Source organism: Periplaneta americana, chromosome 16, assembly GCF_040183065.1.
Source record: "Periplaneta americana isolate PAMFEO1 chromosome 16, P.americana_PAMFEO1_priV1, whole genome shotgun sequence".
Taxonomy (NCBI): domain Eukaryota; kingdom Metazoa; phylum Arthropoda; class Insecta; order Blattodea; family Blattidae; genus Periplaneta; species Periplaneta americana.
In genome coordinates this window covers 93,299,345-93,322,916 of record NC_091132.1, presented here as the reverse complement: position 1 = coordinate 93,322,916, position 23,572 = coordinate 93,299,345, and the positions used below count along the sequence as shown (strand labels likewise).

The following is a 23,572-nucleotide window of genomic DNA, read 5'->3' as shown; positions in this document are numbered from 1 at the left end:
AATTCCTGATTTTGAAACTTTGTCGCAGAGACATTCTGAAGACAGTTAATTTTAGGTTGTGATAATGTGTCCTATGTTTTCTTGTTAATTTCTTTCTTCGTTACACGTCCTAAACATTAACTTCCCCTTCGGTTGTCTGCCTCCCTCCATAGGTGCTATGCACGTTGCAGCTTACACAGTGGCTCGGCGCACCATGGCCTTTTCGCCACGGCTGCTGTACTGTTATACTTGACAAAACATTCCACAGAGTGATTCGAATAGAACCGAACCAATGTCTAGCCTGCAATTCACAAACAAATGGAAGTCAAGTAGTAAAATTGTCTTCATGTGAAACAAGTGCTCATAACATCAGGTACTGGCATTTAATTCGTAAATTTCAAGTCATCTCTTAATATAGGTATTTATTGCTTTTAAAATAATGTGTTTAATAACTATTTTATTTTTATTTATATATATATTTTTCTTCCTATAACCATTACAGGTTGCCATTGACAAAGAGTACCGTGATACAATAAGTATAGAGAAATACCTTGAGGCTTTATGAAACATATTTTGTTGTTACAGTGAAAAACAATAAATTGAAATAGATTGAAACACAAAATAATATACGAAATGACGTCAAGAAGATGTGAATTACAGTCATGGTCCCTTTGATTGATGCCTGAAAATAGCTATTAATCCTTTGCGTGTTTGTTTTTTAAAATAATGTGTTTAATCTGTAACTACAGTCAGTGTATTGTTATTAGTATCCCTTTGTTGTTACCTATTGCTTTAAAAATAATGTGTTTAATTTATAATCTTAAGTCATTTTTTCTACTATTCCTTTACTGTACTGTTTACATTTGTTTTTAAATCTTTTGTATTGCCCCTACCATTATATATTGCCCTTAAATATTTCGATATTCGTTAGTTGTAAGTCATTACGTGTGTTATATTTTAATTATTGTAATTGTTCCTGAATCATGTATGTAACTTGTAATCGTAAATCATTGCTTGTAGTATCTCTTTATTACTCTTAACTATTTCATTGTTCATAAATTAAGTATTAATTTGAAAGTGAAAGTGAAACTTTGTTTTATTAATCTACTATTGATTATCTTTTTAAGATCGTGATTTACTCTGAATAGGTTAGACATTCTTGTATACCTTTTATATTGATTATTCCTCAAACATCTCATTAATCTTTAACAGGAGCCATTCTTTCACTAATATGCATGCTTCTACATAATTCATGTGAATTGTAACTGTACCACTATTTTATGTTATCACTTTACTATTGTTTAATGGTTATAAAATATGTATTTTGATGCCAACTATAACCCTAATATACCTCAGGGTGAAATAGGGTTTATTAAATTAAAAAAAAAAAAAAACACACACACATCAGGTACTGAACACGATCGCCATTTTCTGCAACACACATTCAACGCTGCACTTCATATTTCTTTTACACGTGCCAACATCACAATCATTATTCTTGATGTCCCTAGAAGTGTTTTCCGCCATCTGTTGCAGGCTTTGGACTTGTCATGAAAAAGTCTATATTTAAAGGCCCTGTCAACTTAAAAAATGCACTTTTAGGTATATAATTATTCTGACAGAGTAGTATAGCGATTAGTTTCTGTGAAAACCGGTGCGTCGTACGATTAATAGAACGGCATTTAAAAATTCCCGGAGTTAGTGGTGACGTCACAACTGCACTTGCAAGTATGCCAGCCGTGAGTAGCAGCAACTGGGCTTTATAACGTAATAGAAGCTTCTTTCCCTTCAGTCTCTTCCTATTATTAGTGTTAAGTTTCTGGTAACTGGTGTCTTGTCTTATATGAAATAGTTATTTCCACGAATCATGGCTGAAATCAGGCCGTATCAATTTGAGCCCAGGAAAGTGAAATTGTAAGAATTGGGGAAGAAAGCATTGAGATTACAAACCGGCTAGGAACCATGGACTAGCGTTTCTGCGGTGAATGTGTTTCTTCAGAAACTCATCAAGAGTGTTTCTGTTGCTGTGAAAGTGCAATGGTAAGATATGTAACGGAAAGTGCTGATGTACAGGGACATCATTTTATTTTTACTAACATTTCTAATATTAACCTGGCTATACCTTTGGATTAACGGATAAGAACCGCAAACACCGTTTGCTACCCCTTCCACGACAGGAGTTCGATGATACTGGCTTAAAATACAAATAAATCACTTTACTAGGTATAAGAGAGAAGAAAAGTAGTTCATCTATTTACGTAAACTAGGAAATTTAGCGATTTTGGGTTTGATAGTTTTCATTAGGTTTTGTTTAATCAAAATACAGTACTGTATTAAAAATAAATGTTTTTACTCACGAATTGAGCTATCCATTCCGACGTATTCATTATACATGTATATTATATTGTTACAGCACAGTCTACTATATACAGTCACGAAGCTTGAGTTTTGAGGGTGCTAGAAACAATAGACTGTGACGGTACTATTTTGCATTGCCTGTAATGAGGCGATATTAGCGACCCTAGTGGTGAGCAACTACCTAATGTTTGCATATTTTCTACGTATTGAGCTTCGCGACTGTATATACTAGACTGTGGTTACAGTACATTAGCGTACAATATAGGGAAGGAAGTGAATTTGAAAAATAATCATATGGATATTTAAACTTTTATGCTCGACCATGCCGAAATGTAGTAATTATACACCTGGTAGCAGTCCTTTAATGCATGTCATTAAAGTACAACTACACATTAAAGTACTGGTCTTCAGCCAATCAAGGTCAGCTTTGTACCGTTATATCGATTATTCTCGGATATGCAATTGACAGACAATTAGCGAAAAGTCACGGAGGCTTGAAATCCAATACTGTCGCTGAAGGTTATGTTCTGTTACTATAATAATTAGCGTTAATTATAAATAATATTCAAATAAATTCAATTTGTCATCTCGTTTTTCAATTCTAAATCAATTTCCAGGTTATATCAGACTAATGTTCATTCTTATTCTGTGCCAAGGTCAATGACATTCGGCCTCGGAAAAAAACAATACTTTCGCGTCTGCGCAATCTCATAATTCAGGTCAGTTCGCACATAACCATAAAAAGACCTAATTTTCAATACTTTCAAGTTAGAAATATGGTCGAGCATAAAAAGTCGTATGAAACTTGCCTATAATGGTAATTAAGACGCTCGTATGAAAATTATGAAACTCCCTTGCACTCGTTTCATAAACAATCATACTTGCGTCTTATTTACTACCTTTATAGGCTCGTTGCTTAATGTACTATTCTTAAATGGTAGACTTTTATTTAGATACAGGCTTCAGTTCTTAATGCATATTATCGCACTATAGACTATTGTACCTAATTCCAATTACCAGTTTCGTTCTTCGTACGAGTTACTCATGTTGAAATAATTCTGTACCTACTCTATAACAGAGTATGTCCCGTACGTATTGTAAATTCAATCTTCACTTCTACCCGAATCGAAAAGATAAAATTACTCAGACATGGTATCTACTGTCCGTCCAAGTGGTTTTGTCTCAGGGTCGTACAAAGGAGAGAAATCATGTGACAATTAATTACTTAACGAGGCCCTCTTATTTAAGTTATTTTGAATAGTTGTATAATATTACGTAGACGTCTAATTCCTTACAGAAATTAATGTTTTCAGAAAAGACCTAAGACAGTCCAGCTACTAGCCCTTGAGGGACGAGCAGAAGCGGATGGAGAAAACCGGGATGCGACGTAGGCAAACGGACGACATTACCTGTGACAAAAATGATTCAATATTGAAAGCTCTTTCGTCACTGGAAAACACGAACATATTTCTGGGACGTACTATACTCACTAACTCAGTACTGCATACGCGGCCTTGGTTCTGTGCGGAGAATGGTTGAAGTTTACTAGTAGAGGGGATGGGAGTGAAGTACATTGGAAAACTCAGGTACAATAAAAATTGAAGTAAAAATAAAATGATGTCCCTGTATTTGTATTATGAGTACATTTCATAATACATTTTACACTGTTGTACTAAACAGAGACACGTTGAATACTGCTAGGCATGTTATGATGATGAGGACGGAGTCTAATAATGAAAGGGAAGAGTTACAAGAGGTAAATAACAAACATAACGCTATTTAACTTACAGTTTGTTTACTGGATTAATTCTTGGAATCACCTCGGAAGAGGAAACAGAAAAGTCATAGCTTCGTGCGTAATAAAAGAAATTCGTCGCGAATACCCCGACCCTGATAATGAGTACAGAAACTTTCAAACTGCTAATAGAAGGGAAATTTAGTATTTTGATTAATTAGAAATTGTTTTTAATTTAAAAAAACTCACCACAATTTGTTATATTTTGCAACCAACACTCAGAACATTAAAAAAATTTATCTTATTTATCATTTTTTTTATTTTTTACCAATTCCTTCCCTTTATAAGGTTTTAATAACTTTACCTCCATTAAACATATTGTTGGCCATTTATAATTGTTTCAATATTAGTGATAACTCGATCAGAAAAAAGTAATCAATTTCAAAAAACTATTACAACATGCAGTTTTTAAAACAAATCCAAGGTTTTAACTGATAAATTTGTATCAATATACACATTGAAATATTTATTGGATAAAAGGCAAACAGAGAGAGTAAACATTCCCCACAATAAAAAATATAGCACTCTTGTCTATTTTTAAATTATTATATTTGGTAAAACCGCTTCTCCTACTGCTACTGGTTGTTTCACAAAAGGTCACATCCATATCATTTTTACTTCCTCACTTTCACAGTTTGAAATACCCCTGAAAGTTTCAAAACCCCAGCCCACATTGCACACCTAATTCATTGCAATTTGTATGTGTGTTTAAATTGACATCATCACTTGTTTGTTCTTGGATAACACTGGTCCCCACTTCTTCGTATACTGTCTCACAAAGTTCGCTGCATGAACTTGTAAATGACTAGTCTATCGCTTGGTTTATAATTTTCTTCCTTACATATGCACCGTTTTTCTCTGACTTTGATTATGTCCATTAATTTCATTCGGTTTCAGTTTTAAAGGAGGGATTGCACTTTTTTTTAAACCGGTCTACTTGTTTTGGTACTCAAAAGTTCATTTCTAAGCCGGGACGTAATTTCAAAATCTTCTGGAGTGAAGTATTCAGAACAAACGACGGAATATCGAGTGGATTCGAAATTATGCCGATTTATTCGATTCCCCCACGCTTGGAATCTAATCGGTGATCTTTGAAGATTAGGAAATATATGAATATCTGTGTTTATTCTATTTGAACACGCAAAACCCCAATGAGGCATTTCCGATAGAATAGTACACAAACTTATATTATAAAATAATAAGACACTAGTTCAGTAGTGTCAGAGTTGTAAGCTCCAAAACCGGTTGTGGAGTTACATCGGAGCGTGAACTTGCTCATGTCTGTGGAAACACCGGAGCATGCAACGAGTCTAGTGGAGGGATCCGCTCCGTTTAGTCTCTGTCTGACAACTCTGCACTAGTTGCTTCACTGTACGAAACGCTATAAAGTGAGCTCTAAGGAAAAATCGCTGTGAACTACCTGGAGTTGTGACGTCACGACTACAGCTGTTGTATCGTTATACACGCAGTTTTGAGAGAACGGAGCGTCGTAGAAACTTGTTATTATATTTCTCTAATCAAAACCTTTATTTTGAGTACCACTTTATTTTTAATTTGACAACAGTTATATTACCGGTTGTTCTTTATTGTTGTGAAACTTGTACTCTCACTTTGACAGACGAACATAGGTTAAGGGTGTTTGAGAATAAGGTGCTAAGGAAAATATTTGGGGCTAAGAGGGATGAAGTTACAGGAGAATGGAGAAAGTTACACAACAGAGAACTACACGCATTGTATTCTTCACCTGACATAATTAGGAACATTAAATCCATACGTTTGAGATGGGTAGGACATGTAGCACGTATGGGCGAATCCAGAAATGCATATAGAGTGTTAGTTGGGAGGCCGGAGGGAAAAAGACCTTTAGGGAGGCCGAGACGTAGATGGGAAGATAATATTAAAACGTATTTGAGGGAGGTGGGATATGATGATAAAGAATGGATTAATCTTGCTCAGGATAGGGACCAATGGCCGGCTTATGTGAATCTCCGGGTTCCTTAAAAGCAGTAAGTAAGTAAGTGCCTTTAAGACGACTCCACAAGATTAAGCCAGCCACAGGCGTAGGCCAGTCGACTGAGGCGCTTGCCTTCCGATCCTTGGTTGCGCTCAGGCGTGGATTCGATTACCTGGTTAGGTTTTTTTTAGATTTTGCTAACTGTAAGATGAATGTCAGGTAATCTATGATTAATCCTTGGCCTCATCTCGCCAAATACCATCTCGCTATTGCCAATCCTTTTGACGCTAAATAACCGATTAGTTGATACAGCGTCATTAAATAACCAATAAAAGAAAGATAAAATCAAACCTTGTATGACCGGACGAACGTGGAAGCCACTGACCAGCTGAGGTGATTCAGTTATCAAAATAACCGGGAATTGTTTCCATTGATTCTTTGAATATATGTCAGGTCGCCATATCTTGCTCAAAATATTTTTGCTTTTGTTGTAGTATATCATCAAGGTGCTCTATAAATTCTGTGAATATCTTCTTGTATCTATTAGTGTTAACCGTAACCCAGTAATCCTTAAACCAGATACGACACATCATACTGCGATTTACACGGTGTAATTGCGATTCAATTGAAAAATGTGAGTTTATTGTGCTTTCTCACTGCGTCACAAGATCTTTCCTTGAAGTCAAACAACAATTCAGTATGAAGTTGGGACAGCGGAAATATTACATATTCAAAATTCGTTCAAGAACTGGTTGAGCGAGCTGAACAATATGTCGATACTGTTTCAATAATGTTATGTTTAAAATGTTATGTTTTGTTTAACGACGCTCGCAACTGCAGAGGTTATATCAGCGTCGCCGGATGTGCCGGAATTTTGTCCCGCAGGAGTTCTTTTACATGCCAGTAAATCTACTGACATGAGCCTATCGCATTTAAGCACACTTAAATGCCATCGACCTGGCCCGAGATCGAACCCGCAACCTTGGGCATAGAAGACCAGCGCTATACCAACTTGCCAACCAGGTCGACGTTTCAATAATAGTCTAATGGTATTAAGAATCAGAAGGATGACAGGTAAAATCGTATGAAGTTAAAAAGAAAGTGCTGAAATTAAAAATCCTGCAACATAAACGTTATATAGAACTATAAATAATTGGAATGACCTGCCTGCAGCGGTCTTTCAGGGCTGTCCTTCCTTAAGGAGATTCAAGAATAACTTAAAAAGTTGTGTATAAAGTGCAAATTAAAATTAAGGCGAAAATTAACATTTAATTTTTTAAGGTGACATGTATTTATTTAGCCTGATGAGTTACTCCCTTAGTTTGAATTGTAAATTATTTAAAAATAGCTTGTAAGAGGGCCTTAGACTAGAAATGTTTAGCTTAAATGTAGTTCTGTTTATAAGTATGCATAAGGGTGTAATTATTTATCTTATTTGAACTGTTGTATCAGTGAAGCAAGGTGAGTCAGTGAAGTTATGGTTTTACAGTGCAGTGAATAGTTCCAATCAGTGATAATTTATAGCGTCAATGAAATGTGTTCTATAGTGTCAGTGAAATGCGTCATAGTGCCACTACAGTGAGTGAGATGAGAGTAAAGTGAAAGACTATTGAAACTTATGTAGGGCCTATACATATATAGGTTGTATTGTAAAATTAGGTATTTTATGTTTTATTAGTAATTGTAATTATTGTGTTAAATTGTATTATGTATGCTTATTGTATTGTGTATTGTAATTTTATTGTGTATTGTTTATATTGTGTATACCACTGGCACTGGGTGCTTCCCCACTTGCAGTGTAAATATATACAGGGACATCATTTTATTTTTACTAATATTTCTAAAATTACCCTGGCTATACATTTGGATCAACGATTAAGAACCGGAAACACCGTTTGCTACCCCCTTCCACGACTGGAGTTCGATGATACTGGCGTTATATACAAACAAATCACTTTACTATGTATAGGAGGGAAGAAAAGTACAGAGTGTAACGAAAGTTTCTGTAACGGTATGGTAAAATTATTCTCTTGTTTAGTTTCCATTTTTTCAGGAACCATGACCAAATTTTATGGTGTAGGAGTTGGTAATACTTGATTGTGGTGTGATGCAATCCTTTATTAATAATTTGGCTGAAAATGTGATACTTACCATCAAAAAAAAAAAAAAAAACTAAAATTTTCACTCTACCAGAATCTTTTGTTACACTCTGTAGTTCATCCATTTACGTAAAGTAGGAAATATCGCGATTTTGAGCTTGATAATTTTAATTAGGTTTCTGTTTAATCAGAATACAGTACAGTATTAACAATAAGTGTTTTTACTCACGAACTGAGCTTTCCATGCGGACGTATGCATTATGCAGTGTATAGTATACAACACATTACCGTACAATATAGAGAATGAAGTTAAATTGAAAAATAATCATAATATGGATATTTCAACACATTTTTGAAAATGGTGGCCGTTCATTTCGATACAGACTTCAGTTCTTTTTGCATATTATCGCACTATAGACTATTGTACGTAATTCCAATTATCAGGTTCGTACTTCGTATTAGTAACTCATGTTGAAATAATTCTGTACCTACTCTATAAAAGAGACCTTACGTACTGTAAATTCAATCTTCACTTCTGCCCGATCCGAAGAGAGAAAATTACTCAGACATGCTATCTACTGTCCGTCCAAGTGGTTACGTCGCAGCGTCGTAGAAAGGGAGGAAATCACATGACAGTTAATTACTTAACGAGGCCCTTCTATTTAAGTTATTTTAAACAGTTATATAATATTACATAGACGTCCAATTCCTAACAGAAATTAATGTTCTCAGAAAAGAGCTAAGACAGCCCAGCCACTAGCATTTGCAGAGAGGCGAATAGAAGCAGGTGGGGGAAACCGGGATGCGACGCAGGCAAATGGAAAATGATGCAATATTGAAAGTTCTTTCGTCACTGGAAAACGCGAACATATTTTTGGAACGTACTGTTTACCATGACCGTAAGGCTACTACAACTGTATATGCGGTCTTCGATCTGTGTGGAGGACGGTTGAACTTCATTAGTAGAGGGGGTGGGAGTGAAGTACATTAAAAACTCAGGTACAATAAAAATTGAAGTAAAAATAAAGTGATGTCCCTGTACATACATACATATACACGTAGAATACGCATGTTTTGCCCAATATCTACTGATCGAAAGTCGCATTATACCGGTTTCACATTCGTCCGCTATCGGCATATTGCATGGTCTTTAGAATGTCATTCCTGCTCTGTCCTTCTATAAGCTTGTAATGAACTACAGATGCCATTGGTCACTCGAGAGCGGGAGTTGTGATAGACCTGTGTGCTGTTTGCGAGTCGCGAGCGGAAGAAACTGGAAGTACCTCTCGAACGACCAGCTCTCAGTAAGAGAGCTAGTTCGTCATCAGCTCAAAGGAGAGAGTCGTTCAAAAGCGTTCGTTTGTCCGCGAATGACACATCACTGTTTACTGCATATCGTTGTGAAAGCCTACTCTAAAGACACGTTTATTCTGAGTTTATAATTCGTACAGACCGCATCGTTTCTAACTAGGAGTTCAATCTACTTCAATGGAGTAGGTTGGTTTTGCTCTAGCGCTTTTGAGGACTCCTTCGGCAATAATCACTTCTAAATTTGAAAGTTATATTTTAAACCGATTCAACGGAATGCACACGCTTTTGAGAACTTATTTGGTAATCAGTTCTAAAGTTAAAAGTTAAGGCTCATTCACAATGAAAATTAAACGTAACGTAAGGGTTAACTTAGGAATATAAATGTTACAGTAAAATCAAGAAGTCATACCATCATTCACGATGGGAAAATAAACATAACTGCAAACATACTTGGTAACCATGGAAACATAACAACGACGCCATTTCCTCATATTCTGTCGTATACGTCAGCGCTCCACGATTGTGTTCTGTTTGCATATCACGTAAGCATAATCATGTAAGTTTGAAGTTTGCAAACTTTCATGTTAACGTCTTACGGTAATGTTTATGTCAATGCTTATGTGAATCATTGTGAATGATACCATTTGGTAGCCTGGGCGCAAACTTCTGTGTTTATGGTACGGTTATGTTTAATTTTCATTGTGAATGGACCTTAACACTCTATAGGCCTATGCATTTCTGGATTTGTCCATACGTGCTACATACCCTGCCCATCTGAAACATCTGGATTTAATATTCCTAATTTTGTCAGGTGAAGAATAAAATGCATGCGTTATGTAACTTTCTCCATTTTCCTGTAATTTCATCCCTCTTACTCCAAATATTTTCTTAAGCACCTTATTCTCAAAACTCCTTAACAGCTGTTCCTCTCTCAAAGTGAGAGTCCAAGTTTCACAACCACACAGAAGACTCGGTAATATAATTGTTTTAGAAATTCTGACTGAATTTTTGAGAACAGACTGGATGATAGAAGCTTCTCAACCGAATAATAACACATATTCCATATTTATTTTGCGTTTAATTCCCTCCCTCATTAATATTTGCTACTCATGCTCCTAGATATTTGAATGTTTCCACCTCTTCAAAGTATAAATCTTCAATTTTTGTACTTCCATTTCGTACAATATTCTGTTCTCGAGACATAATCATATATTCTTTCTTTTCGGAATTTACTTTCAAACCTATCTCTTTACTTGCTGCAAGTAAAATTCCAGTGTTTTTCCTATTAGTTTGTTAATTTTCTCGTAACATAGAGACGTCATCCGCATAAACAATGAGCATTATGATTAATAATAATGATAATTATTGTCTAACTGCATTGAAAAAGTTGAATCGCTGAACTTCAGTAAATTATGACGATATTTAAGAACATTTATTGTATAATTTTATCAACAGTAATCTCACTAGACGTTTTGATTTATCTAGAGAAAATCAAAACTCGAGTGGGATTTAATTGACTATTACACGATTAGAAGAAAGTATATAAAGATTAGAAGTAACGAAGTACTCCAATACAATAAAATATTAATTGACTTACGAAAATACAACTGTCTTCAAATGTATTATTGTACCATCTCAACATTACAAATATTACGCTAGATGCATGCTAGATGGCAGTAGTGTCTTTATACAGACACTGTAATTATTACTATTCAATAAATCTTAATATTAAACAATCTCTGATACGTGACTATCCATAATATCATATAGCAGAAGTTCTTTTTATCCTCTCAGAGCAGAAGCTATAACATAACCTAACTAATATACACAAGTGTTAGAAAAGTTTTAATTAACGACGATGACATAAAAAATAAACCTGAATAATTTCAAAAGGAATAATTATTGAATGTACAATTTTCAAATTTGAATGTGGTTGGTGGTTCAATTGATGTTATATTGGACGTGTGCGTAATAGAAGTGGAACTCGTTGATTTAGGCCTACATGGTGTATTCAACTTATTCAGAATTTCCGAATGAATAATTTTAAAAGGAATAATTATTGAATGTACAATTTTCAAATTTGAATGTGGTTGGTTGTTCAATTGATGTTATATTGGACGTGTGCATAATAGAAGTGGAACTCGTTGATTTAGGCCTACATGGTGTATTCAACTTATTCAGGATTTCCGAATGGTGCTCTTCATTTATTTGTAAATCGGATTTCAGAAGATGCATAGGTATGATCAGTGATTTTTATTTATTCTTGTTCTTGAATGCCAATGCGAGTCATATTTGAAACTGCTGTGCATCGACTGGAGTGGTTTGTAATTTTATATATATTTTTGACGTTCAGACCAGCGCAGTTTCAAATGTTGGCAAACAAAGAAACAAATGCTAGGGACGCGATAAAATTAAACAAATGCTAGGGACGCGATAAAATTAAACAAATGCTAGGGATGCGATAAAATTGTGCGATAAGCAGCCATGATTGGTTGAAATACGTCCTTTCGTACCGTTTTATTGGTCAAAACTAGTATGACGTAGTAAGAGTGTAATAGTCATCGGAAATATATATCTACCGAAAAGGATATTAGGACAATTTGTGAAGTCAGTGTTATCCGAAATGTTTCTACTCAATTATACATAATTATTAGTTTTAATAAATGTTTAATTTAGTCTAATATTGTAACTCTGTTGGCCTAGAAAGACCAATTGCAAAATAAACATCTGAAAAATACAGGAAAATTATGACAATTGCGATCAAAGAGATCCGCTCTGTTAAACATATTCTGTGTAGAATATTCAATGTCTTCTGGTTGTAAGAAATCATAATACGAAAATACGTACATATACATTTGTAGGAGCATTGCAGCATTTCTAAATTGCCAGTTGACATGTGTATACAAATTAATTGGCGAATGCATTGGTTCATTACTGGTGAAATCCATTTTCTAAAATAGGCCTGCACAAGGTTTGCGCTCTCCGAGCCGGCTCACAGCTCATGAGCAGAATGCAGATATTAGCTGCGCTCTGTATGAGGGTGGACTGGAAGAAGGAGTGATCTCGTACAAAATATACACAAAAGGAAATACAGTACTAGTAAGAATGTTTATGAAATGAATTCCCGTTCAGTGTTTGCAATACTATTTTGGACTATTATTAATTAATAAAGAAATATTTATTTTATGGAAATAATAGAAATTCTATAGTTACTTAAATGTGCACTTTCATTTTGTTATATTTTGATTTATCAGTACATAAAAACGGGGTTTTATGCTGTTGGCAGCTGAAAGAATCAGTAGCCTACTGATCGTAATGAAACATCAGTTACAGATGTTCGATGTCTGCCTTTATTACAGTTGATTATAGAAAACAGTTGCTCACAAATACAGTATATGTTGAGCCAAACATAGCAATCATTTTCACAGCCAGCCTGTGTAGTCGTGGATATTATTGCTAATGTTTAGTCTTGTAAAACTCAACCAGGTTAGTAGTATTATTCAAACGATCTTTAGTTCTTAGGTCACATTGAAGATCAATAAGTTCGAGTTGCAAATCGTTAAATGTTAAATGTTATATTCCGTCTTTTAGATTCCTCCATACTGTACTGTAGCAGTACGTAAGCAACGTGAAACAGTTACTGAGAATAGGCCTACACACTGCACTCCACTAGATAACTGAGTGGTCGTTTCCCTCTCCTCTACCTATAGCAAGTCTATGTCATTCTGACGTACCTTCCTCTCCTTTTCGGCGAGCGGTGAACACAGCTCTCCAACACCGAAGGAGCGCGCGCGCTCGTTGAGCGCTGTTTGAGCAGGTATGTTCTAGAACACTGAAAAAAAGGAATAAAAAATCATCTAAGGTGCACGAAAAAAGATTTAGAAACGATACTGCTGTATGGCTGCATTTATCCGATCCTTGCCTTAAGGAATGTATTTGATAAAGGACGCAAATGATCGCTGAATACATTATTATAATACCATATTATGGTGTCCTCTAATACAGTAATTTTAAGCAATGCATTATGCTATACTTCACGTTTCTACAATTAAATAAAAAATTGCTTTACAGATTACAAACAATTAATATAATAATGGAGTCTACATTTTGTAGTTTTTAACGATGAATCTTCTCTCACTTTGCTGTTAGTCCAGCACGGTGATATGCATAGAAATTAAACTTCTACTTCAGATGTAATCTAAATCAATCTTGTGACTCAAGAACAACTTTCCAGACTAAACATTTAAAAAGTCTATCTTTTTATCCAAGAATTTGTTGCATAGAAATATACTCTTACATTATGGGCTAGTTGTGTTTAGTCAAATAAAATTAAAGCATATGGGACATGTATTAATGTAGCCATCGTGTGATGGTCCCGACCAGAGTGCTGCATTGGAGTTAAATCGCTCGCTTGAACTCGGTCGAGTGTCGCACCCTCGAGTGAGATACGATCGGTCGTGATACGCTCGTAATAAATAGAAGCACAGTACAAGGTCATCTCACCGACATGTCTTATCTTGTATGGAAGGCGACAGATAAGATACACATATGTTTTGCTCACACGGTAAAAATAAGGCTTTATTTTCTGCGTTTTTGACAAACGTTTAATGGAACAGTTAATGGAACGTACCAAAACAGGAACATGAAGTTATAAATAAAATAGTATGAAAAACTTCGATATACAGTTATTATTGCTAATTAATAATTATTTAATTATGATTTACCACATATATAATAGGATAGATCCCTACACAGTGTTCCGTCTATATAGTGCGACAATGTAGAAACGTTTTACAAAATATTATTGATATAGCAGTAGATTAATAACAATATTAGTACAGAGATAACGTCACAGAAAATATAATAAAACGAATAATCATGCTGCACAACTGTTACAGACGCAAAGATTGATAAACTAATTATTAGAGATTATTATTATTATTATTATTATTATTATTATTATTATTATTATTATTATTATTAGAAAACTTGATATAATTCTTGCATTATCGTGATTGTGTTCTCCGTTTATAATAATTACATTTACATCCAATAACATCTATCAGATGTGGCAAAAACAAAATCACTCCTGTGTGGAGGGGAAAAAAAAAACATTTACCTACAACATTTATATTCCATGTTAAAGCAAGTTTTATAGTTGTTAGTTAAACACTGCAAAGTTTTGAAATGATAAACATCTATGATGTTACTACACAGTTCATCACTGTAACAAGAACGAATGTCTAACGCTCGGCTTATACTGTTCGAGGATTTATCGCATGATTTACTCATCATACATGTGCGCTACCTATCGGATTATGCTATGAACTACTTGGCGCTCGAGCGAAAACGTCCGATGCAGACCTCTGGTCCCGACAATAAAACAAGTCCGAAATGTTTTATAAGAACTTATGTACAAACTAACAGTACTAAAAGAAACGACTATCTTTCTTATCTACAAGAAAAATAAAACACTGAACACCTTGTTAAAAGTCATAGATGAAAAAAACTGTGTAAGAGGCTATAAAATATTGGAAAAAAAAACTGAAATTATTCACAAATATCACTTTTGCATTGAACAATCCAAGCTTTGCAGTCTGTACCAAAGTCTCTTCTTCTCTTATTGTCCACTAACTAATAAAAAGAAGTGTTTTGTTGATGAAATAAAATTGTTTCACAAATATACACGGCTAATCTACTACTCTTTAAAAATGATCATTGTCATGTCAACAAAGCCATTATCTCTCGTGAAGTTCCGGCAAGAGGAAAATACACATTTATCTTCAAATGTTCCTCTTAAATATGTTTAGCGAAACTCAAGAGTATTTTCCACAAACTTCTGAGCTGTTTCTTACAACTTCGGCATTTCAGCTTATTTTACTGTTTTATATTTTTTATCTTCAAGTCATTACGCATCCGTACTACGTATTCCAAGCGTGCAACATAAAAAAATATGACTGAACGTAAAACCTTCGATGAAAGGGAAGGATACGCTAAGGCTGAATACACAGAAGCCTAGAGCAGATACGCTTGATTACGTCGTAACCTGGAAGGAGATATCTTATGAAGTATGAGAAAATAGAATATCTCTGTATTAACATTTCACAAGACTGCTGCAGTTTTAGGGACAACGAATGCAGTTACAACACTGCTTTAAGGGAAATGAGGTTATCCGATACCTCGTATCCTACTCTGTCATCTTTCTTATGTTGGTAATATAAGCGTTTGTGTAGTCTGTAATGAAGATATTGCATAAAATTGCTAAGTTAACTAGTGAATCAATAAAACAACCAGCCAACTGATGGTTTATCACTATTATAATCATCATTGGCTACGAGGATTGAACTAGGTCCGCTTCGGTCGGTCGAGCAAATATAATCTTTCCATCTTTGATAACTTCTAACTTCTATCTTTCCTGTGGGTTTATATGTCATTGCTTGTTGAGTTTGTCTATAGTTGTTCATCCGTGAAACGTGTTCTTTCCATTTAGCTTTCTTTTCTTCTATTTGATCGTTTATTTTTAAGATCTGTGATTTATTGCAAATGGTGAGATTACTGATTTCATCTCTGGGAGTAAATCCAACTACATACTCGTTATCTTAAAAATTCTATCTCCGCTATCAACTTTCCATTTTGTTGCCTTTTGAATACCCATGTTTCACACCCATATAAAAGTTTTGAAGTGTCCATTATAACTTTATATAATTTCATTTCAGTTTCTTTGTTGTTTTGTTTCCTGGATCTTGTTTCATGGTTCCGCATAGACACATTGAAATTTTTGTAGTTTATTTTGTAAGTCATGTTCATAGTAAAACGATATATCGCATTCCAAATAGTTGAAATGATTAAAATGCTCCTTAATATTGTTTTAATTACTATTTTCGATGAACATTGGCAGAGACGTATGCATGGTGAGGGTTACCGGGTTTGAACCCACCCCTTTAACTTAAACTTGAGTACTTTTATATTTTTAATCCACAATTGTTTATCATATACAAATAACTGTTGAATATGTATATATATATATGTATATATATATACATACATACATAAAAGTGACCTATTTGGCCGGGATTCCGCAGTTACGTGCACAGTATTAGGTTATTTTTTTATTTTACGACGCTGTATCAACATCTTAGGTTATTTAGCGTCTGAATGAGATGAAGGTGATAATGCCGGTGAAATGAGTCCGGGGTCCAACACCGAAAGTTACCCAGCATTTGCTTATATTGGGTTGAGGGAAAACCCCGGAAAAAACCTCAACCAGGTAACTTGCCCCGACCGGGAATCGAACCCGGGCCACCTGGTTTCGCAGCCAGACGCTCTGACCGTTACTCCTCACGTGCACAGTAATCTGCACAAATATATGTACTGCAGCGTTGAGAATATTATAGTGCAGTGGCAGTTGACATTGGACATATACGTCAATATATATGCCTAACTTGGAGTCGGGCCACAAAGGGAAATATTGAAGGAGGAGGGTTCGTCCGGTACTCTGGATTGAATTCGACGTAGCTCAATGGTCAGACCTGGGTTCGATCCCCGGCGCCGGAGCAAATTTTTCTCCTCAAATATTAATTATCGTTACTTTTGTTACCCATCTCAAAATATTGTTCTACCTAGCTTCAAAGCGTCTCTGAGAGCGTGTGTTTGCAATTTTATTTTTTATTTTATTTTATTTTATTTTATTTTATTTTATTTTATTTTATTTTATTTTATTTTATTTTATTATTTTGCTAATAATCGTAACATGAAATATAAAATATACAGAGAAACTTTAGCTCGCCCCTGAAAGAGTAGAACTCGTGCTCAGGGGCGGATTCCTGAATTTAAATTAATAATTATACAATACAATAATTATAATTAATGTTTATACAATACAATTTGAAATTATAGTATATAAATTTAAATTCACAATTTTTCAACTTTTTTTTTTCCATCCCTAGTAAAAATTATCTTTATTGCATAGAAACTGCTTTCAAATACATACTTCGTTATTGTTGTTATTAAATCCAAGTGGTACAGACACAGGTTCACGAATAAACAGATTGTAGAAACACTGTACCGGTGCATGAGGGACGACTCCTTGGTTCACTGAAGCGTGACCAGTTGCCTTGCAACTACCTCTCCATACGAATCTATATGATCGATGTACATCTAACTTGCATTCAAAGTAACTAAATTTAGGACTCTAGTTATATAGGTTTTTAGAAAAGAGAAAAATAAGTAATCTATTTTAAATAAATAATACTAATTAATATATTATAACTAGCACATAAAAGGTAAAAATAAAATTATCGGGTTCGAAATTAAATGGTTATTTGATCTGCATAGTGTTACCTATTACACAGTCAAACATTGCCAAAAATAAACGAAAATAATCATTCAAACCAAGTAACGTCAGGTTAAAATGAACAGACGTTATGATTTTGTATAATTCAAATGTTGTTTGTAAACAGTTCCAGCCATATCAAAATTATTATAACTGTTGCATAATGCTAAATGTTAGTGTTATCTCTGTTAACCTAATTCAAGCCAGAAACACGGATTATATTCCTGTGACATGGCACTGCACTTAAGACGAAACAGAACATCGCGATGACAGCGAACATACATTTACGACCGAAGTGAAATTCGAAAACAGGATTTGTAGTTTACTGTCAACGTTAAAACTCGCCTTAGCTGTTAGCTGTACTTTGATAGATTGAACATTATACTCTATATTGATTAAAAAATACACAGGCGAGTCAGTTAAAAATCGAAGGAGTGAAGTACATTTTTTAATGAGGCACCTGATGCAATTATCGCTAGATGACAGTATTATCAATGTATTATTCACAAAGAAGCAACAGTTGTAAGATGTCGGGACCTCTGCCATTGTCGAGCAGCGCTCCGTCGTGCGATTTTTCTGTGCAAAAGTTCTGACAGCAGATGATATTTATAAAGAAATGCTATCCGTGTATGATGATCATTGCCTGTCAAGTTAAACTGTCTACTATCGGATGTAAAGAGTAGACAAATATCGAACACAGAATCGGTCGGGCAATAGAGATTATCTGTCACAAAATGGAGATTATCTGTCACAAAGTCAAATGTGCAAGAGATTAGCGACTTGATGCGAGGAGACAGGATGAAGGGGACGATATGCTAGTACAGATAATCGCAGGTGATCAGTCTAGGAATGGAGGTTTAGCCATCTTACAACTGCTGCTTCTTTGTTTCGTTTTTGCGCATATCTATAATACTGCCATATAGCAGCTATAGCTTTAGGCACCTCTTTCAAAAGTGTAGGTCGTTGTATAAATACCTATTTAATTTGTTTACTGACTCTCGTAATAAAAAAAGTAAATTGGAAAATTACACGGGAGAGTAGTTATGGCAAATAATTTTCTTAATCTAAATTTCAACCTCGTTTTATTGTAGTTCGTGTAAAAATTTATGTGCTATCGATTTGTTAACTTTTCTCCAATTAATCTTATCGAACAAGCCTGACTAGTTTATTTATGACTACATACAGTTTATCCCTTAATGTATAATAATTTGCAATTGTTCTCTGTTTCAGATAAGCATATCTTGTACTGAAGGTGACAACATTAGGACATCATAACATCGCATTGTTACTTTGTGCCTTCCGCCTACGTACTTCTAATTATGTAAGTTTTTCAATCTTATTAACATAACTCATTACATCTTATTATGTTTACACTTGGCTGTTTAAGTACTAGTTCTCTTCGGGAGAAACCAATCATTTTTCGTCACCTTTTTCACTTCGTAACTGTTAAATCTGAAGACTAAGATAGCGCAATCTACAGGTTATATGCAGTGTAGAATATTCTCTGGAATTCCACGGATTTGATGTTACGTAAATATGACATGATTAGTAGGTCTTTTGTTTATAGCGATATTAAAAGTACTGATTTTGAATTAAAGACTAATTGTGGAATTACGGCAGCAAAAAATGGTTTACTACGAGGAAATATGTCCAAGCATCACCGTCTTCCAATAAGGACATAACTTGGACTTGCTACAATTTTAACATAGACCTTTTGCATAGAAAGTCGACGCTATACATTTTGGCAATGGATATGCCCAGTGTCATTTTAGAAAAATAATAACTTTATGTTTGAGGCATATAGAGTGAGGCAAAGGTATCCATTCAAACGGTGTTACAATGATGTAGGTTTTCTGTTTCCATTTCGGATAGCTAAGCCAAACTAGAGAAGTGCACTCAGCAAAGAACGAGCAGATTGATGTCATTTTTTTGGCAGTGGTGCCAACTGCCATGTAGCGCAGAACATTAATGAGACGCACGAAACTCAAATTACTCATGACACCTTGGCCAAACTGATCACCAGACCTTACTCCCACAGTTTTCCTATGTTGGGGGCACCTTAAAGTCCTTATGTATCAGATGTTGACCATCTAAATAAAAGAATTGCACAAAGTTGCAAACGGATATCAGAAAACGTATTGTCAAGTCTTAACTTGAGTGATGGGAGCATGTAACTTTGTTATTATTTTTTTGGGTTATTTTACAACGCTGTATGAACATCTAGGTGATTTAGCGTCTGAATGATATGAAGGTGATAATGCCGGTGAAATGAGTCCGGGGTCCAGCACCGAAAGTTACCCAGCATTTGCTCGTATTGGATTGAGGGAAAACCCCGGAAAAAACCTGAAGCAGGTAACTTGGCCCGACCGGGATTCGAAACCGGGCCACCTGGTTTCGCGGCCAGACGCGCTGACCGTTACTCCACAGATGTGGACCGTAACTTTGTTGTGACTTACAGGGGATATATAACATATTATAATTGTAATGTATTTGCTGCAGGGTCACTATATCACCGTTTGTATGGAGACTTTTGCCTCATTTTGTATAACAAATGTAGGTGAGAAGAAAGCTTTGTCAGGTTTCAGGAAGAATATTTCAATTGTCAAGCTCCATTTGATCCATAGAATCTTGTTTGCTATGGTTCGACTGAGAAGGATTGTATATGTTAACATATTTTGATGTTATTGTTGAAAAATATAATATTTAGAATTGGGTGCTAGAAGATAGTAAACTTGTACACAAACTAAGTTATAAAAATTTTATTTAAAATTGTAGTCCGTGGAAATGTGAGAAGAATATTCAAAACAAGACACAAAAAATTATAACCAGTGTCATTGGAATGTGCGATAGAAAGGAAAGCTACAATAAATGACGTATATTATTCTTCAATGCGAGAAACGAATATGAGAAAAATTCAGTATGTACCAATTGCTACAATAAAAATAGACGAAAGAAACAACCACCAGATAACAATGTGTGAAAGGATGTTCAAAATTGAAACGGAAAAAACATACAAGTGTGATTTTCCAGGAATAGCCGTCTGTAAAGCGACTTGAATAATTTCAACAGAAAAATTATTCCGGGGCCTGATATCTAACCCGGGACCTTTGGCTGAGTTCTCCAACGCTCTACTGACTGATCTATCCAGGAACTCTACCAGACACCGGCTCAATTATTCTCTTTTATATCCACATACCTCAAGTGGGTTAACAGGACGTCACAGACCCAGCATTGAGTGCACACTTTTTCTGTGTGACTTAAATTGTGGTTTTCTGTTAACGAACATTGACGTGTACAAATGTGACTTTTCAGGAATAGCTAACTGTAAAGCTGACCTGAATAATTTCAAGGGAAAAATTTTTCCGGGACCGGAATACACGTCATTTTTCCTTAACAGAAAACCACAATAATTGTCTGTGTGACACTTTCTGTGTAACGTAAATAATTTAAGTCACACAGACAAAGTGTGCATTCAATTCTGGGTTTTTGACGTCTTGTCAACCCACTTGAGGTATGTGGATATATAAGGGAATTGATTAGTGTAACATATTACTAATCGGCGATGTTTTCAATGGAGGGAGAAGGGAACTGGGCATCTTACCCCATTAGTCCTGGGCTAGTTGCCTCATGGGTGAAGTCTTATTGGTATGATTATGAGGTTCAGACCTGTCTTCGAACAGTTGACAAAAAGAATTGAGGCGGACTTTGGTAGAGATTCTGGGTAGCTCAGTCGGTAGAGTATTGGCGCGCTCAGTCAAAGGTCCCGGGTTCGATACCTGGCCACGGAACAATTTTTTCTTTGAAATTATTCTACTGTAACTTATTCTTCTTTTTCACGTCTTGGACTGCTCAATCTACTAATATATAAGAAATCTTGTCTCGCCGAAGTAATCTTTATTATAAGTCTTAATTCCAGTTGAACAAGATTTACATTCATAAAATTTACTCCTCATTAGATTAACTTATATTCATTTCAATTTTATCATAAAAATAATGTCTTCATGAGTGGATGTTACGGACCTGTATAGAACAAGCACAGAGTGGCCTGAAAGTTTGTATGATCTACAGTAGTCGCTAACCTTATTGTTTATCTATTATGAGTTATTAATACGAAGACATCAAAAGGCACAACTTTGTTTACAGGATGATGAGAATCCGAATGTGTTTACGACAACGCAACTCATCTAACCTGGTGTCGATGTTTGGGAGCAGACTATCAACGTAAGATATCTTGGGACTTGTGTTCTTCTAAGGAACTGCTAACGGTGTCTAGAACTGGGAACCAGGTCTCGTATCGCAGAAGTGTTCTGTCAGCAGAATGGAGCCCCTCTGTTTTCTGTGAATGTGCGGAATTGTCTTGACAACATATTTGCACAGCGGTAGATCGGAAGCCGTGGTAGCGTTGAGTGGCTACCATGATTCTCATAATTTCTTCTTTTGAGTTGTAGTTAAGGACAAGTTTTATGTGGAAAGGCTTCGTACAGTGAAACAGTTGACTTAATTCCATATAAATTTCAAGAGATTGATGGGACCCTCACATTCTGTTTCATTGTTCGTTACCGACAGGTTCCAGAAGTGCGTCAACGTTGAGGGAGAAAATTTCGACCATCTGCGAGTTTGTGATACCGTACGTGAAGAAAAACTGGAATTAATATCTGTTCTTTTGTATAGCTAGAGTCTACATACTGTATGAAAAATACAGGCGGACAGCATTTATCTCTATATTTACTTTTGGGCCTTCTGATATATTTTTAGAACATCCACAGCTTAAGTGTAGTCTCACTTTCTCACGCGCTTCAATTAAAATTACTTCTACATATTTTCTTGTGAACAGTGCACATTACACAACATTTTGTTTGTAGTTGTGGTTTTTTCTGTGGCACTTCTAATGTCTTTATTTAGACTTTGACAAATAATCCTAATTAAGTGTTTTAATGGGTTCTTTATTATCGAAGCTTAATTTATAGATATTATAAAATAGTTTTCTACTATTTCTATTCCTCTTAGTCTTATTCTAGTCAATTTAGGTAGGAGAGAGTTCACCAAAATAAGATAGTTGTCGCGAAATAGCTAATATCTTCGAGATCACTGAGAGGAATAAGAAACAATTGTTAAAAACATAAAATTTACTTTGTCATACGTTAAAAGTGTTAAAATTGTTAAAAAAGGTATTTACCTTCGACAGACGGCCCGTTTCGACGCTATGTGTCGTCGTCTTCCGTGTCTTTTGAACCACTTTTTAACAATTTTAACACTTTTAACGCATGACAAAGTAAATTTTATGTTTTTAACAAAGTGTTAACGAGAACTTTAATCAATAAACAATTGTTGTTTATGAGTCTCTTAAGGAATGTATTTTAATAAGTGATTTGGAAATTTGCTCTGTACCGCAATGCTTAAGAGGAAAATAATATTTATTGAAAGTTGTGCAAGTGTCCCGTTTTGTCTAGCTAGTTGGATAAAACGGAATAGTTATATAAATCAATTGAAATTGTTGTAATATTAATTAATAAAACACAAAAATTGCACACAAAACATGAGTATGAACAAAACAAATCATTTATATGTCATTTTGTACATTATATTGCTATTAATTATTATAAATATTATAATTATTAAAATTGAGAAATGTTCATTTACAAAAATCGCATATGAATTCATCACAATATTCTGATTCTATGCACTGCACTCCTCGTGAGTCCACTCTTGGCACCGAATTCACTCCTCTTCCGATTTTGAATTTG

The 23,572-nt window shown here is 35.0% G+C and overlaps 1 long non-coding RNA gene across 2 annotated transcripts in view; it reads left to right on the top strand.

The window, feature by feature from the left end:
* The window catches only part of LOC138716253 (uncharacterized), a 347,259-nt gene extending 323,943 nt beyond the window's left edge, over positions 1–23,316 (top strand). The window contains exons 1-3 of one of the 2 annotated variants that reach the window (XR_011336614.1): positions 1,969–2,019; positions 19,059–19,149; positions 21,972–23,316. This is a non-coding gene — a long non-coding RNA (uncharacterized lncRNA). Of the gene's footprint in view, positions 1–1,968; positions 2,020–19,058; positions 19,150–21,971 lie in introns of those variants that run through there. The other variant, XR_011336613.1, reaches the window with a different exon arrangement.
* Positions 23,317–23,572: the final 256 nt, after the last annotated feature.